Here is a 15,971-nt window from a genome sequence, read left to right as displayed (position 1 = left end):
GACTCAGCGACTTTACCATGTAGGAGAGGATGGACGGAGAACCTGGGTGATATTAACGGGGAAACATGGGACATGTGTTTACAGGCAGGACCTCTTACATCAGTTTCGCATTCTCACAGTCTGTCTCACCTGTTCCTGTTACATAGGGCATATCCCACGCCTATTCAATTGTTCCGCTGGGGAAGAAGGGATTCTTCTTTGTGTCCCAGAAAATGTGGGAAGAGGGTTCACTTATCCATCTGATGTGGTGTTGTCCCAAGCTGCACCGGTTCTGGGGTAATGTTACAGAGATTTTTTCCTCCACTTTTCAAGTTGGGGTTCCTTTGGACCCCCTAATATGTATACTAGGTGCAGTAGATAAAGGGGTTTACCCTCATCCAGTCAATATTGCAGTGATCAGACTTCTGTTCATAGCGAGAAAACTCATAGCTAGATTTTGGTTGTCCCCGCATGCCTTGACCAAGAAACAATGGATTGAACAAGTTAATTTTATACTTATAAGAGAGCACTATACCTATCAGCATAGAAATGCAGCCCGGAAATGTAATTCCATTTGGCAGCCCTGGATGGAGACCGTGGGATTAGCACCCCCGAGACTAGTTATGTCTTGACTGTTGCAGATGTGAGAAACATCTCTAATCCAGAGGTAAATGCGGGCTTTGTTAAATTTGTGTGTTACATAAGAACTTTATTTTAGGCCCTATACTTTGATTACTGGAGGGAATTGGTTTTGAATATGTGGGCAGACTGTGGGTTGCAAGGTTTTAGTTGTGGCCCGTTGGCCTCATGAGTGGTTGTGTTGGGGGGTGGGGCTGTTTCTGCCTGCCCAGCACGGTTTAAACTTTGTCAATGTCATTATGTGTCTTGTATACAATTTTGGTGCCTCCAATGCATTATATGGAATGTGTATGTGTAATCCTGTTATTTTCTGACTTTCTGTATGTGGGTCTGTATGTTGTATTTTATTTTATTGGCACAATAAACCATTTTTCTGATTTAAAAAAAAAAGAAAACGTGTTTTATTTAAATACCGGTGTCCTTAACAATCAGTGAATAGCTGGTTGTTACAGCGGGAGTTCACCCGAAAAACAATTTTTAACATTGGATTGAGGCTCATTTTGTCAAGGGGAATTGGGTGTTTTTTTTTAAATCGAAGCAGTACTTACCGTTTTAGAGATAGAACTTCTCCGGCGCTTCCGGGTATGGTCTTTGGGACTGGGCGTTCCTATTTGATTGACAGGCTTCCGACAGGCTTCCGACGGTCGCATACATCGCGTCACGAGTAGCCGAAAGAAGCCGAACGTTGGTGCGGCTCTATACGGCGCCTGCGCACCGACGTTCGGCTACTTTCGGAAAATCGTGACGCGATGTATGCGACCGTCGGAAGCCTGTCGGAAGCCTGTCAATCAAATAGGAACGCCCAGTCCCGCAGCCCATACCCGGAAGCGGCGGAGAAGATCTATCTCTAAAACGGTAAGTACTGTAAGAACCTCCACTTTAAGAAACGGCACCTGCTGTCTCCTTAACAACCATGGCTCATGTGCTGTCAGTGGGGAATCTTGCTGACAGTAGATGACTCATGGTCGTTAAGGATGCAGCGGGTGCCAACTTCTTAAGAACCAGATATTCACTGGCTGTTAACCACTTAAGCCGAATTATGCAGCTAAAGGACCAGGCCCATTTTTGCGATTCGGCACTGCGTTGTTTTAACTGACAATTGCGCGGTCGTGCGACGTGGCTCCCAAACAAAATTGACGTCCTTTTTTTCCCACAAATAGAGCTTTCTTTTGGTGGAATTTGATGATATAAACCAAAATAGAGCGACAATTTTGAAAAAAAAATATTTTTTTAACTTTTTGCTATAATAAACATCCCCCAAAAATATATAGAAAAACGTTTTTTTCCCTCAGTTTAGACCGATACGTATTCTTCTACATATTTTTGGTAAAAAAAATCGCAATAAGCGTTTATTAATTGGTTTGCGCAAAAGTTTTAGGGCCAGATTCTCAAAGGCGTTACGACGGCGCAACACCATTAGCGCCGTCGTAACTCCTCATCTGGCCCCGGGTATCTATGCGACTGATTCTTAGAATCAGTTGCGCATAGATACCCATTAGATCTGACATGCGTAAGGCTGTTACGCTGTCAGATCTTAAAAGTAATTTTTTTTCCCGCCGCTAGGTGTCGCATCGTCGTTTTCCCCGTCGTCTATGCAAATGAGGCAAGTACGCGAGATTCCCGAACCTACGCGCGTCCGACGCTGAGAATTTACGCCGTTTCCGTAGCGTACGCGACGCGTAAGGTTGCCCCTGCTATTAGCAGGGGCAACCAATGTTAACTATGGCCGTCGTTCCCGCGTCGAAGTTTAAAAAAAATAAGTCGTTTGCGTAAGACGTCCGTGAATGGCGCTGGACGCCATTTACGTAAACGTCTAAGCAAATGACGTCGGGGCGACGTCATTTAGCGCAATGCACGTCGGGTAATTTACCCGACGGAGCATGCGCAGTACGCGAATTAACGATACACCGCCGCAAGTTTACAGGTAAGTGTTCTGAGAATCAGGATGTAAACCTGTAAACCTGCGGCGGTGTAGCGTACAGCATATACGTTACGCTGCCCTAATGTATGAGAATCTGGCCCATAGCGTCTACAAAATAGGGGATAGTTTTATGACATTTTTATTAATATTTTTTTTTTTACTACTAATGGCGGTGATTTTTATCATGACTGTGACATTATGGTGGACACATCGGACACTTTTGACACAATTTTTGGGATCATTGTCATTTTTACAGCGATCAGTGCTATAAAAATGCACTGGTTACTGTGAAAATAACAATGGCAGTGAAGTGGTTAACCTCTAGGGGGCGCTGTAGGGGTTAAGTGTGCCCTAGTGTGTGATTCTTACTGTAGGGGGGCGTGGCTGGACGTGTGATGTCACTGATCGTCATACCCTATGACAGGGAACAGACGATCAGTGAAAAGCCACGGAGAAGAACGGGGAAAGGTTTGTTTACACTCACCTCTCCCTGTTCTTCAGCTCTGTGACCCGATCGTGGGACACCGTCGGCGATCGGGTACGCGAGTCCCGGGGGCACGGTCACCGAGCTTTGGACCGGGTCGTGAGCGCGCCGATGCGTTTGTGACCCACGGCTGGGTTCTTAAAGGGGATGTACATGTACGCCCTTGTGCCCAGCTGCGCCATTCTGTCAACGTATATCGTCGTGCGATGGTCCACAAGCGGTTAAAAACGCCGGTGAGCGGCAGCGCCAGCTGAAAATTTAAACATTCCATAACCACTTGAGCACTGGATTATTTTACCCCCTTCATGACCAGGCCATTGTTTGCTATTCGCATTGGGCTACATTAAGTGGCGGTTGCGTGGTCATGCAAGGCTGTACCCATATAAATTTATATAATTTTTTTTTCACACAAATAGAGCACAAATACCACCAAGTATTTGATCAGCCGGAAATCTGGGGGGAGATTCTTCCCTTGCAGGTGACCTCCGTCATTTCCTCAAGGCACAAGGTGATCCAGACCAAACTATTGTATAGATCATATTTTACACCATATTTGTTATATAAATTAAAGAGATTATCCACTCCTTTATGCACTCGATGTGGAATGGCCGATGGAACATTCTTCCATCTGATGTGGGAATGTGCTCCGATAAGGAAGTTCTGGTCGGATGTTACTGCTTTCATCAGCTCTGTAGCTGAGATTCCTAATATTTGCAATCCTCTAATGCCTCGTACACACGGGCAAACATGTACAATGAAAACGGTCCGCCGGACCGTTTTCAGCGGACATGCCCGCCCGGAGATTTCTGTATGATGGCTGTACACACCATCATACAGAAATGAGAGACAATCCGCGTGGACAGACATCGCGGTGACGTGTTCGCGCCATCGCCGCGACGATGACACGGCCACGTGCGCGACGCTGAAAGGTCAATGCTTCCACGCATGTGTCAAAGTCATTCGACGCATGCGAGGGATGGTGGCCGCTCGGACATGTACGGTAAGTCTGTACAGACGACCAAACATGTCCGACGGACAGGATTCCAGCGGGCATGTTTCTAAGCAAGTTTAGAAACATTTGCCCGCTCGAAAACGGTCTGGCGGGCAAATGTACGCTGGAATCCTGTCCGATCGGCTGTACACACGACCGAACATGTCTGCTGAAACTGGTCCGTGGACCAGTTTCAGCAGACATGTTCGGTCGTGTGTACGGGGCCTTAGATGTTTACTGGGATACATTGATGATGAAAACTTATCCAAAAATGCACAATTCTTCATACGCATCGTGCTATTTTATGCTAAAAAAACGATTACCATGCACTGGAAATCTCAGTCCACACCAAATATAAAGCTTTGGCTTACCGTTGTCAACCAAGCGATACCATTATATAAGTTAACATACGAAGCTAGAGGATGCCCAAAAAAATTCTCCAAAATATGGGACTCCTGGGTTAACTCAGAGAGTACCATACCACCTGCCCCCTAGGGTACAGCTCTTAATAGGGATACTATGCTTCCAGAACTGCCAGTGCCTAGGCCCTGACTAGGGTAGATTGTGCTATGTGATGATATTTTCTGTATGCTGTTTCATAATGTTTACCTGTATACCCGAGTATTGTATTGCACTTTGACTGAAGCGATGTTCGCTAGGATAATACACATGTGTAGTGTTTGTTTGTTATGTTTTTTTAGAAACAATAAAAAAAAAGTTAACCTTTAAAAAAAAAAGTATTTGATCAGCACTGGGTTTTTGTGATATAAACAAAATAAGACCGAAAATGTTGAAAAAAAAAACAATAGTTTTTACTTTCTGATATAAAACCTATGCAAAAAAATTGAAATTAAATTGAATTTCTTTATAAATTGTGACCAAAATGTATTCTTCTACATGTGTTTGATAAAAAAAAAAATAATAATAAAAAAAAATGGTATATTGATTGCTTTTCATGAAAGTTATAGCATCTACAAACTATGGTATACAGTGAATTTGCTTTTCCCACATTTTGTTATGTTACAGCCTTATTCCAAAATAGATTAAATAATTTTTTTTCCTTAAAAATCTACAAACAATACCCCATAACGAAGAAGGTGGTTTAAAAACTTTGCAAATTTAATAAAAAAAAAAAAACAATAAAAATCACTTGTACAATATAAGTATTGTAAAGCGTGCATAATCCGCGCTACCCCCCCTGTGCCAAAACAGGCGTTTTTTTTGCGGAAAGTGCCACAAAGTGCAAAATACTCTTAAGATGAATATTAGTGCAAAAAAGAAATTCTCCTAAAAGAGAAAATATATACACAAAGAGATTCAATCTATCAATATGACCGGTGCTGCATTAACAATTTAGCTGGAATAAACAGCCAAAGGGAAAGTGTAAAAAATATATGTAAAAATGCGCAACCTTTAGAATGCAAATAAAGTGCAAGTGAATAAACTAATTGGCTTGAATAAATCAGTGTGGTATAAACCAAGGACACAAACACACAACAAAGTCCAATTTAGGCCCCTTTCAGACTGAGGCAGGAGCTGCGGTTGCGGTATAACGCCGCTAAATATAGCGGCGCTATACCGCCGGGATTACCACGGGATTCGGCCGCTAGCGGTGCGGTATTAACCCCCGCTAGCGGCCGATAAAGAGTTAATATCGCCCGCAATGCGCCTCTATAGAGGCGCATTGCGGGCGGTATTGCCGCGGTTCCCATTGTTTTCAATGGGAAGGAGCGGTGAAGGAGCGGTATACATGCCGCTCCTCTCACCGCTCCAAAGATGCTGCTGACAGGAGATTTTTTTGTCTCCCGCCAGCGCATCGCCTCAGTGTGAAAGCCCTCGGGCTTTCACATTGAGTCTGCAGTGCAGGAGTTTTTCAGGCGGGATAGCAGCGCTATTTTTAGCGCTTTACCGCCTGAAAAACTCCTCAATGTGAAAGGGGCCTTAAGGTGGCTGAAACACAGCTTGCTGTAATCAGAGGTACATGAAAGATAATCTTCATCTAGAGTTTTCAGCCAAACAGACGTAAAATGGTGTATAGAGGGGACGCTTACCAAATCTGGTGGATCCCTATTACAGAGACCGTGAGAGCTCAGCAAATATCCATAGGACTCCACAGCAGCCGATCGTTTTCTCCGATCCAATCCTTCTCCTCCACTAGTATCCATGGGCTGCTGTTATGTCTCCAGAGGCCCCAGGTGGAGGAGAACGATTGGATCGGAGAAAACGATCGGCTGCTGTGGAGTCCTATGGATATTTGCTGAGCTCTCACGGTCTCTGTAATAGGGATCCACCAGATTTGGTAAGCGTCCCCTCTATACACCATTTTTCGTCTGTTTGGCTGAAAACTCTAGATGAAGATTATCTTTCATGTACCTCTGATTACAGCAAGCTGTGTTTCAGCCACCTTAAATTGGACTTGGTTTATACCACACTGATTTATTCAAGCCAATTCGTTTATTCACTCGCACTTTGTTTGCATACTAAAGGTTGCGCATTTTTACATATATTTGACAATATAAGTATTCACAGCCTTTGCTCAATACTTTGTTGAAGCACCTTTGGCACCAATTACAGCCTCAGGTCTCTTTGAGTATGATGCTACAAGCTTGGCACACCTATTTTTGGGCAGTTTCTCCCATTCTTCTTTGCAGGACCTCTTAAGCTTGTTGTCTTGTTGGAAGATGAACCTTTGCCCCAGCCTGAGGCCCAGAGCGCTCTGGAGCAGGTTTTCATTAAGGATGTCTCTGTACATTGCTGCATTCATCTTTCCCTCAATCCTGACTAGTCTCCAACTTCCCGCTGCTGAAAAACATCCCCACAGCATGATGCTACCACCACCATGCTTCACTGTAGGGATGGTATTGGCCAGGCATTGAGTGGTGCATGGTTTCCTCTAGACATGATGCTTGCCATTCAGGCCAAAAAGTTTAATCTTTGTTCCATCAGACTAGAGAATTTTATTTCTCAAAGTCAGAGAGTCCGGGTGCCTTTTGGCAAACTCCAGGCAGGCTGTCATGTGCATTTTACTGAGGAGTGGATTCTGTATGGCCACTCTACCATATAGGCCTGATTGGTGGAATGCTGCAGAGATGGTTGTTCTTCTGAAAGTTTCTCCTCTCTCCACAGAGAAACGCTGGAGCTCTGTCAGAGTGACCATCGGGTTCTTGGTCACCTCCCTGATTAAGGCCCTTCTCCCACGATCACTCAGTTTGGCCGTGTGGCCTGCTCTAAGAAGAGTCCTGGTGGTTCCAAACTTCTTCCAATTATGGATGATGGAGGCCACTGTGCTCATTGGGACCTCCCATACTGCAGAACTTTTTCTGTACCCTTCCACAGATTTATGCCTTGAAACAATCCTATCTCGGAGGTCTACAGATAATTCTCTGGACTTAATGGCTTGGTTTGTGCTCTGACATGCACTGTTAACTGTGGCAGTGGTCATCAACCCTATCCTCGGGGCCCACTAACAGACCAGGTTTTATGTATTACCTTGGGGAGATGCAGACTAGAATACTGCAATCACTGAGCAGCAAATGATATCACCTGTGATGTATTTCAGTTACCTTGCAAACCTGGCCTGTTAGTGGGCCCTGAAGACAGGGTTGATGACCACTGAACTGTGGGACCCTATATAGACAGGTCTGTGCCTTTCCAATCCAAGGGTCCAATCATCTGAATTTACCACAGGTGGACTCCAATCAAGTTGTAGAAACGTCTCAAGGATGATCAGTGGAAACAGGATGCACTTGAGCTTAATTTTGAGTGTCTTGGCAAAGGCTGTGAATACTTATGTACATCATTTATTTTTAATAAATTTGCAAAGATTTCAAACAAAATTATTTCACTTTGTCAATATGGGGCATTGTTTGTAGAATTTTGAGGAAAATAATGAATTTAATCAATTTTGGAATAAGGCTTTAACATGCCAAAATGTGGAAAAAAGTAAAGCTCTGTGAATACTTTCTGGATGCACTGTAAATACTGAAATGTTTCTTTTTTTTCTACTACTAATGGCGGTGATCCACAACTTATAATGGTACTATTGCTCGGGGGGAAAACTAACTACAGTAATCAGTACTAAGGCTGCATTCACACCTGAGCGTTTTGTCGCCTGAAGCGCGACGCCCCAAAACGCTAGAGGGGAAAAAATACATTATTCTCTATGGAGATGGTTCACATCTCCATTACAAAACGCCAGACGCCGAACGCCTGAAACCCAAACAAGTTCTGGACCCTTTTTTGTCGCTCGAATTTGGGCGTTTTACATTGGTGACCCTAGACCTGTAAAAAATTGCGGTAAAAAACGCTGCGTTTTGTCGCGGCAAATCGCGGTAAAAAGTGCTGCGTTTTGTCACGGCAAATCGCGGTAAAAAACGCCGCAAAACGCTACGCTCAGGTGTGAATGCAACCTAAGGGATGAGAAACACAGAGATTGTTCCCATAGGGCCAGATTCACGTAGATGAGCGGCGGCGTAACGTATCGTAGATACGTTACACCGCCGCAATTTTTCATCGCAAGTGCCTGATTCACCAAGCACTTGCGATGAAAACCTACGCCGGCCGCCTCCGGCGCAAGGCAGGCCAATTTAAATGGGCGTGTGCCATTTAAGTTAGGCGCGCTCCCGCGCCGGACCTACCGTGCATGCTCCGTTTCCGAACTCCCGCCGTGCTTTGCGCGAAGTGACGTCATTTTTTCGAACGGCGACGCGCGTAGCGTAATTCCATATTCCCGGACGGCTTACGCAAACAACGTTATTTTTTAAATTTCAACGCGGGAACGACGGCCATACTTTATACAGCAATACGATTGCTGTGTAAAGTTAAGGCACCAAAAAAAATGACTAACTTTGCGACGGGAAACTAGACTAGCGGCGACGTAGCAAACGCGAAAAAACATCGGGAATCGCCGTAACCCCTAATTTGCATACCCGACGCAAACTCCCCCCAGCGGCGGCCGCGGTATTGCATCTTAAGATCCGACAGTGTAAAACAATTACACCTGTCGATTCTTATGGCTATCTATGCGTAACTGATTCTATGAATCAGTCGCATAGATAGAACAACAGATACGACGGCGTATCAGGAGATACGCTGTCGTATCTGCTCTGTGAATCTGGCCCTAAGTTCTCTAAGCCAAGACTGCCTGTTACACTCTTTTTCACACTGCCCAAAGCCAGCACTAACAGTTACCCCAACCCCCCACATTGCCAGGAGAGGAGAGAGGGCTCGATCTGCTCCTCTTTCCCCTACCCCACTGTGTCTACCCACACTCCAATCCTGGCACTGTGCCTCAGAAAAGGAAAGTGGGGGTGGGAAATTTGAAGCCCAGCAGCCGCAGATACATCTGGATGAGAGGTGCTGACTGTCAAGGGATGAGTAAGCTCACCATCCATCCCTGTCTGTGATGGAAGCCCCCCCCCTTCTCTCTCTCCTGCTTCTTAGTGAGTACACTAAGGTGAATCAGGGTTCTCAGAGCACCCCTTACATCAGAGTCCTCTCTGTACATCAGATTTCTCAGTGTTCCCAGAGCATCCTTTATGTCAGAGTCCCCAGAGTTCTCCCTTACAGCAGAGTCTGAAGAGTCAACCCCCTGCCAGTTCAAGGGAATGCTGTGGATTCAAATATAAAAGGGGAACTTTGTGGATTCAGGTTTAAGGCCCCTTTCACACGGGGTGGATCCGCTGGACAGACTCCGCTAGCTCAGCTGGGAATCGCTCCGTTGATCCCCCCTGTGCAGGCGGATGACAGGTCCATCTCTGCTTGCTGTTCAGGGATAGACCTGTCAGAGCCCCGCTATCCTCTATGTAGAGATCAGATGAAAACGGACAGCCTGTTCGTTTTCATCCGATCCGCTGGACGGATGGCGAACGTATTGCCATACGTCTGTTTTGAGCGGATCTTGTCGCATTGGATGTCAGGCGGGTGTCAGTGGACACATCTCCCCTGACATCCGCCTGCCCATAGAAGTCAACAGGTGGCCTGCTCGTATCCACCTGAAAAACGAACAGGTAGATCAGAGCCGGCCGATCGTGTGAAAGGGGCCTAAAGGGGGAACTCTGCGAATTCAGGTGTAAACGGAACTCTGCGGATTCTGGTGTAAACGGGGAAATCTTTGCATTCAGGTGTAAACGGGGAACTCTGCAAATTCAGGTGTAAACGGAACTCTTTGGATTCTGGTGTAAACGGGGAACTTTTTGGATTCAGGTGTAAACGGGGAACTCTTTGGATTCAGGTGTAAACGGGGAACTCTTTGGATTCAGGTGTAAACGGGGAACTCTTTGGATTCAGGTGTAAACGGGAAACTCTTTGGATTCAGGTGTAAACGGGAAACTCTTTGGATTCAGGTGTAAACGGGGAACTCTTTGGATTCAGGTGTAAACGGGGAACTTTGCGGATTCAGGTATAAACAGGAAACTCTGCGGATTCAGGTGTAAAAGGGGAACTCTTTGGATTCAGGTGTAAACGTGAAACTCTTTGGATTCAGGTGTAAACGGGGAACTCTTTGGATTCAGGTGTAAACGGGGAACTTTGCGGATTCAGGTACAAACGGGAAACTCTGCGGATTCAGGTGTAAACGGGAAACTCTTTGGATTCAGGTGTAAACGGGGAACTCTTTGGATTCAGGTGTAAACGGGGAACTTTGCGGATTCAGGTACAAACGGGAAACTCTGCGGATTCAGGTGTAAAAGGGGAACTCTTTGGATTCAGGTGTAAACGTGGAACTCTGCGGATTCAGGGGTAAACGGGGAACTCTGCGGATTCAGGTGTAAACGGGGAACTCTTCTGATTCTGGTGTAAAAGGGGAACTCTGTGGATTCAGGTGTAAACGGGGGAACTCTGCAGGTTCAGGTGAAAACGGGGAACTCTGCAGGTTCAGGTGTAAACGGGGAACTCTTTGGTTTTCAGGTGTAAAAGGGGAACTCTGCGGATTCAGTTGTAAACGGGGAACTCTTCTGATTCTGGTGTAAACGGGGAACTCTTCGGATTCAGGTGTAAAAGGGGAACTCTTCAGATTCAGGTGTAAAAAGGGAACTCTTCGGATTCAGGTGTAAACGGGGAACTCTTCGGATTCAGGTGTAAAAGGGGAACTCATCAGATTCAGGTGTAAACAGGGAACTCTTCTGATTCTGGTGTAAACGGGGAACTCTTCGGATTCAGGTGTAAACGGGGAACTCTTCGGATTCAGGTGTAAAAGGGGAACTCATCAGATTCAGGTGTAAACAGGGAACTCTTCTGATTCTGGTGTAAACGGGGAACTCTTCGGATTCAGGTGTAAACGGGGAACTCTTCGGATTCTGGTGTAAACGGGGAACTCTTCGGATTCAGGTGTAAAAGGGAACTCTTCGGATTCTGGTGTAAAAGGGGAACTCTTCGTATTCAGGTGTAAACAGGGAACTCTTCGGATTCAGGTGTAAACTGGGAACTCTGTGGATTCAGATGTAAAAGGGAACTCTGCGGATTCAGGTGTAAACGGGGAACTTTGCGGATTCTGGTGTAAAAGGGGAACTCTGTGGATACAGGTGTAAACAGGGAACTCTTCAGATTCTGGTGTAAAAGAGGAACACTGTGGATTGAGGTGTAAACGGGAAACTCTGATGTAAAGGGGGACTCTTGTGATTAACTTTATATGATTAAAATTTGTATTTAATAGCAGAATATATGTATATTTTATGCTATTAAAAAAAATGCTGTGCTCCGCAAAAGTGTTTGGGTTTGCCTTGAAGAAAAGGCGGCAACCCTACTTATTTGACACATTTATTTATTTCCTTTAGTGAATTGACTTAGACGCTATTTTATGTGGTATTTACCAAATGTGTTTTCTCTTTTTGAGGTAAATATCGTATAAAGTCACAGTGAATTGATGATATTTGGGGAAAATGTGTCACATGACCCAAATGTGAATTGAGCCCATTGTATCCTATTACCTCCCACTCTTTTTTTTCTCGTCCCTCCATTTTTCCTATGCTAATGCCGGGGCCTGTGAAATCAAAGTGCACATTCACCCGGCTGTGCTGTGTTTACCAATACCTCCCCTCTAATAGAAGCCGTAAACCCCCCCGCTGTTCCAGCCATTGTATGTGCAGAGCTGGCATCTCTGCGGCCCATAGACGGTGTGAGAGAACAAACATGGTTGCACGCTCTCACGTCATGTAACACCGGAAGTCAGCACACACACATTATCCCCCAGCCCTCGTAGCGTTGTGGATTCACAAGCTCGCCGGAGCAGGACAATTGGCGGAGAGCGGCTGAGCTCCCTTCAGCCATTGGTCAGCACAGCGGGCAGCCAACGCTCATCTCTCCAGGATTTGTTTATTCTAGGAGGGCGGTAGTAAGGCGACGTCACTTCGCCTCTCCGGTTCCTTGTATCCCTCCGCGCGGAGAGAAGGGGGGAGAAAGAGAGAGAGAGAGAGAGGAAAAGAGTCCCTGGCTTTCTCCTTCACGTACCTGGAAAGCCCTATAGGGTGAGGTGTTGACCTAGTACCTTTGTGTAGCGATAGAGCGAGCAAAACGTGTGTAGAGCGCGCTCATTGACTGTGGGGAGCACACAGGGAAGCTTGTGTAGGGTTTACCTCAGTGTGTAGCCGAGGGACTGGAAATAGTGAAAAGTGTAAAGAGGGGAGGAGGATGGGGGAGGGGGACGCTTTCTAGATGGGGGGAGGTGTGGATTTCTTCCTTTTCCCCTCCCTCCCCCTCTCTCTCTCGATACATTGTAGCACTGGAACTAGTTACAGTTGCTGATTCTCCAGAAGAACACAGACCTCTGCACCCCACCATAGAGGAGGAGAAAAACAAAGTGTGTGTGGGGGGGGCGGGGGAACCCCCAAAATACTGCTTCTGCACCTTTTGTTCGCTCTAGTCTCTGACTGGCTGGGAATTTATTTACTGACGACTCCATGAAATCCTCCTGGAGGTAGGTGGACTTTCTGAAAAACCCCAGGTAGATGTTGTGCTTTTTGTTTTGTCATCCTCTCTGAGATCTCAAAGTCGGGAGGACCAAATGATTCGATCAGCCAGGCCTCTGTGATTATTGTTGTGTGTGTGTGTGTGTGTTTTTATGGTGACTTGGGTGCAAGGCTTTCTTTAGCTTTCAGACAAAGTAATCCTTCCTAGCATTGAATTCTAGTTTTCTAAATCCCATTTTTATTATCTTCTGCATAGTTTAGAAAAAGTTAAAGCTCCCCCTTTTTTTTTTAAGGTCCATCTACAGATTTGTTTGTTTGCCTAGCCGTGTTAAATAAAGTTTTTAAGTTTTGTAGTCCTGTGGCAATAATGGCTTTTGTTTTTTTCATGTGCTCCATGGCTCCCCCCGGACCCCCCCTCCCCCTTCTCCTCTTCCTTGTTCGGAGTTGGCCATGTTTTTGGATGTCGGCTGGTGTTGGCCTGAGGAAGCATGGTAGGGGTGTAATGGTGGATGAGAACCTTTTGTCCATAAGGAATTGGTTCTTCCTGTGAGTTTGGCAGGCTCAGTTTGTTGAAGGAGTGGAGGGATAAGAGGGAGGTGGTGGATGTGGAGAGGAGGAGGGGAAGAGGGGGGGGGGGTGTCTTTCTGTGAGCTACAGAAACATCTGCTATGTGTTAAATGGGTAGGAGTGGGACTGGAGCATTCATCAGAGGAGGAAGAAGGGGGGGGAAAAAAAAACTTCTGTGAATGATTTAAAAACCTTTGCTTGAAAGGGATCTTTAAAGGACTTTAAATTCCTAGTTAGTTGTACATACCAGGTTAGAGCGGATCTAAAGCCAGGGACAAAGATTGATCGAATTGTAGCTTACAGGACATTAGAGGTGGTGGCTGCTTTACTTTTCACATGTGCCGTCCTTTTATTTTATCCTGGTAACTCACTTCCTGTGCTAGGGTGACAACTGATCAGCATTGTCACCTTAGGTGACAACTACATAGCACTGTTTAGGACTATGTAAACTCTTCCTCCCGCCTTCATAACAGGGGAGGTGTTTTGTAGATTGCAGGCAACATTGCTTACTGATGTTGGCCCAGAGGCAGAGAGAACAGAAAGTTATCGGCTCACAAGATTTCTGACTGGATCAACAGCTACTTTATTATTGGTACTTGTGTAGCGCTGTCAATTCACACAGTGCTTTACATATATATTGCACATTCGCACCAATCCATGCCCTCAAGGGGCTTATAATCGAAGGTCCGTTACTCGCATTCATGCATGCACATACTAGGGCCAGTTTCGACAGGAGACAATTCACCTACTAGCATGTCTTTGGAGTGTACTTATTATTTATTTTTATGCACTTCTGGAAGCTTGTGATATATTTAACAGGCCAAAAAGAGCAAATTAGATTGTTCAAGTTTACATAAACTTAAAGTATAGCTAAGGGAAAAAAGAAAAATATTTTGTTTTTGGAAGTAGTGATGTACTATCAACTTTTTATTGCTGTCTGTTAGCCCTGGTTTGGCTTTGGACGCATGCTACTTCAGCACAATTTCAAAGCCGCAGATCAGTGTGATTTGCACCTCCAATTTCATTGCGACTTCATTTAACAGAAGTCTATGCAAGTCGCAGTGAAATCGTAAAAAAGTAGTGCATGAACTTTCTTCAAAGTCTCTGCGACATGGGTGGCGGTGATATGAAGTGTTCCATGGCCGGCAATGGGGTGCGATTTGGAACTGTCAAATCGCATGACAAGTTGCACCCCATTGCCAGCAATGGAACCCTTCAAAACACCGCTACCCATGTCGCAGAGACTTTGAAAAAGGTTCTTGCATGACTTTTGTCAACTAGCGCGTTATAGGGAGATTTGACCACTTTGCTTTTTTTTTTTTTTTTTCTTCTTTCACCGAGTTTAAGAAAATGCCAAATTTCGGGTTGTCGCCAAAACAGGAATACAATGGAAATCTTCCAATGCAGACATTGGTTCACTGTTGACTTCGGTGTTTCGGGTGGCGAATTTCCTCTCAAGCCAATAGTGGTGATGGCTCTGGGAATTTCCCTCTTGGGACACTATTGGCAAAAAAAAAAAAAGTTTTTAATTCAGTTCTACTGTAATAACTTTTTTTTTTTTTTTTTATTCTATTGAATTGATTGGTCTTTTTCAACCTAAGGCCTCATGTACACTGGGTTATTGTAAAATGCTGTTTCTCCTGACAAACGAAAATTCGGCTATAAGCGCAAATGATAGTGCCATCATGTAATGACCGATAAATCGTTCGGACAGGAAACGCATTAACCTTTCAATTTATCGTTCATTCGGCAGAAAATTTCCAAACTAGTCCTTCGTTTTTTCCTGCTCAAAATCGTCCAAATGGTTATCGCTTTTGTGCCCATTAACTGGCCAAAAAATGAACGAACTGTCTAAATGACCGAATTTCAGCCGCTTTTTTATTTTTTTTCGTATAGTGTATGGCCGGCATAAGGTGTGTGTGTGTGTGTGTGTGTGTGTGTGTGTGTGTGTGTGTGTGTGTGTGTGTGTGTGTTTTTTTATTTCTTCCCACAAACCAGTTTAGCGTTTGGACGTTTATTTTATTGGCCAGAATTGTAATCTATTCTGGCCAACGAGATGACTAAATCCTGAGCTAGCACTTTAGCGTGTTTTTATTTTTAATGCCCAAAAGCTCCCCTTCTGAACGTGATGCTTCTGTATTTAGGAGAATGAGCTTTGACTGCCTCTAAACTCCTCTAAAAGCCTGTGTGTGCGCCCCAGTTCCATTTACTTTGCTTTTAAAAAAAAAAGAAGAGGTCCGCCAACCCCACGAAAAATTTAAAAGTCAGCAGCCACAAGTCACAAATACTGCAGCTGCTGACTTTTAATATTGGGACACTTGCCTTTCCAGGGAGCCCACGATGTCTGCACCGCAGCCGTTCTTTGGTTAAGCTGTTAGGTGCAGCCATTGCTGGTAAGGGAACCTGGCAGTGAAGCCTCAGCTTCACAGCTGGCTCCCTACTGCGCTTTTTTAATTGGCCCAATGGCGAGGAAGCCGAACATCCGGG

The 15,971-nt window shown here is 45.1% G+C and overlaps 1 protein-coding gene across 6 annotated transcripts in view; it reads left to right on the top strand.

Moving 5' to 3' along the window:
* The first annotated feature begins 12,227 nt into the window (after positions 1–12,227).
* Positions 12,228–15,971, top strand: part of TCF3 (transcription factor 3) — a 137,623-nt gene continuing 133,879 nt past the window's right edge. The window contains exon 1 of one of the 6 annotated variants that reach the window (XM_040322629.1): positions 12,228–12,476. The gene's annotated coding sequence lies outside the window, so the exon portion shown is untranslated. The other 5 variants (XM_040322631.1, XM_040322630.1, XM_040322628.1 and 2 more) reach the window with 5 other exon arrangements.

Source organism: Rana temporaria, chromosome 1, assembly GCF_905171775.1.
Source record: "Rana temporaria chromosome 1, aRanTem1.1, whole genome shotgun sequence".
In the NCBI taxonomy this organism is placed as follows: domain Eukaryota; kingdom Metazoa; phylum Chordata; class Amphibia; order Anura; family Ranidae; genus Rana; species Rana temporaria.
Note: the sequence above shows the minus strand (reverse complement) of the source record. Positions and strands in the feature narration are given on the sequence as shown.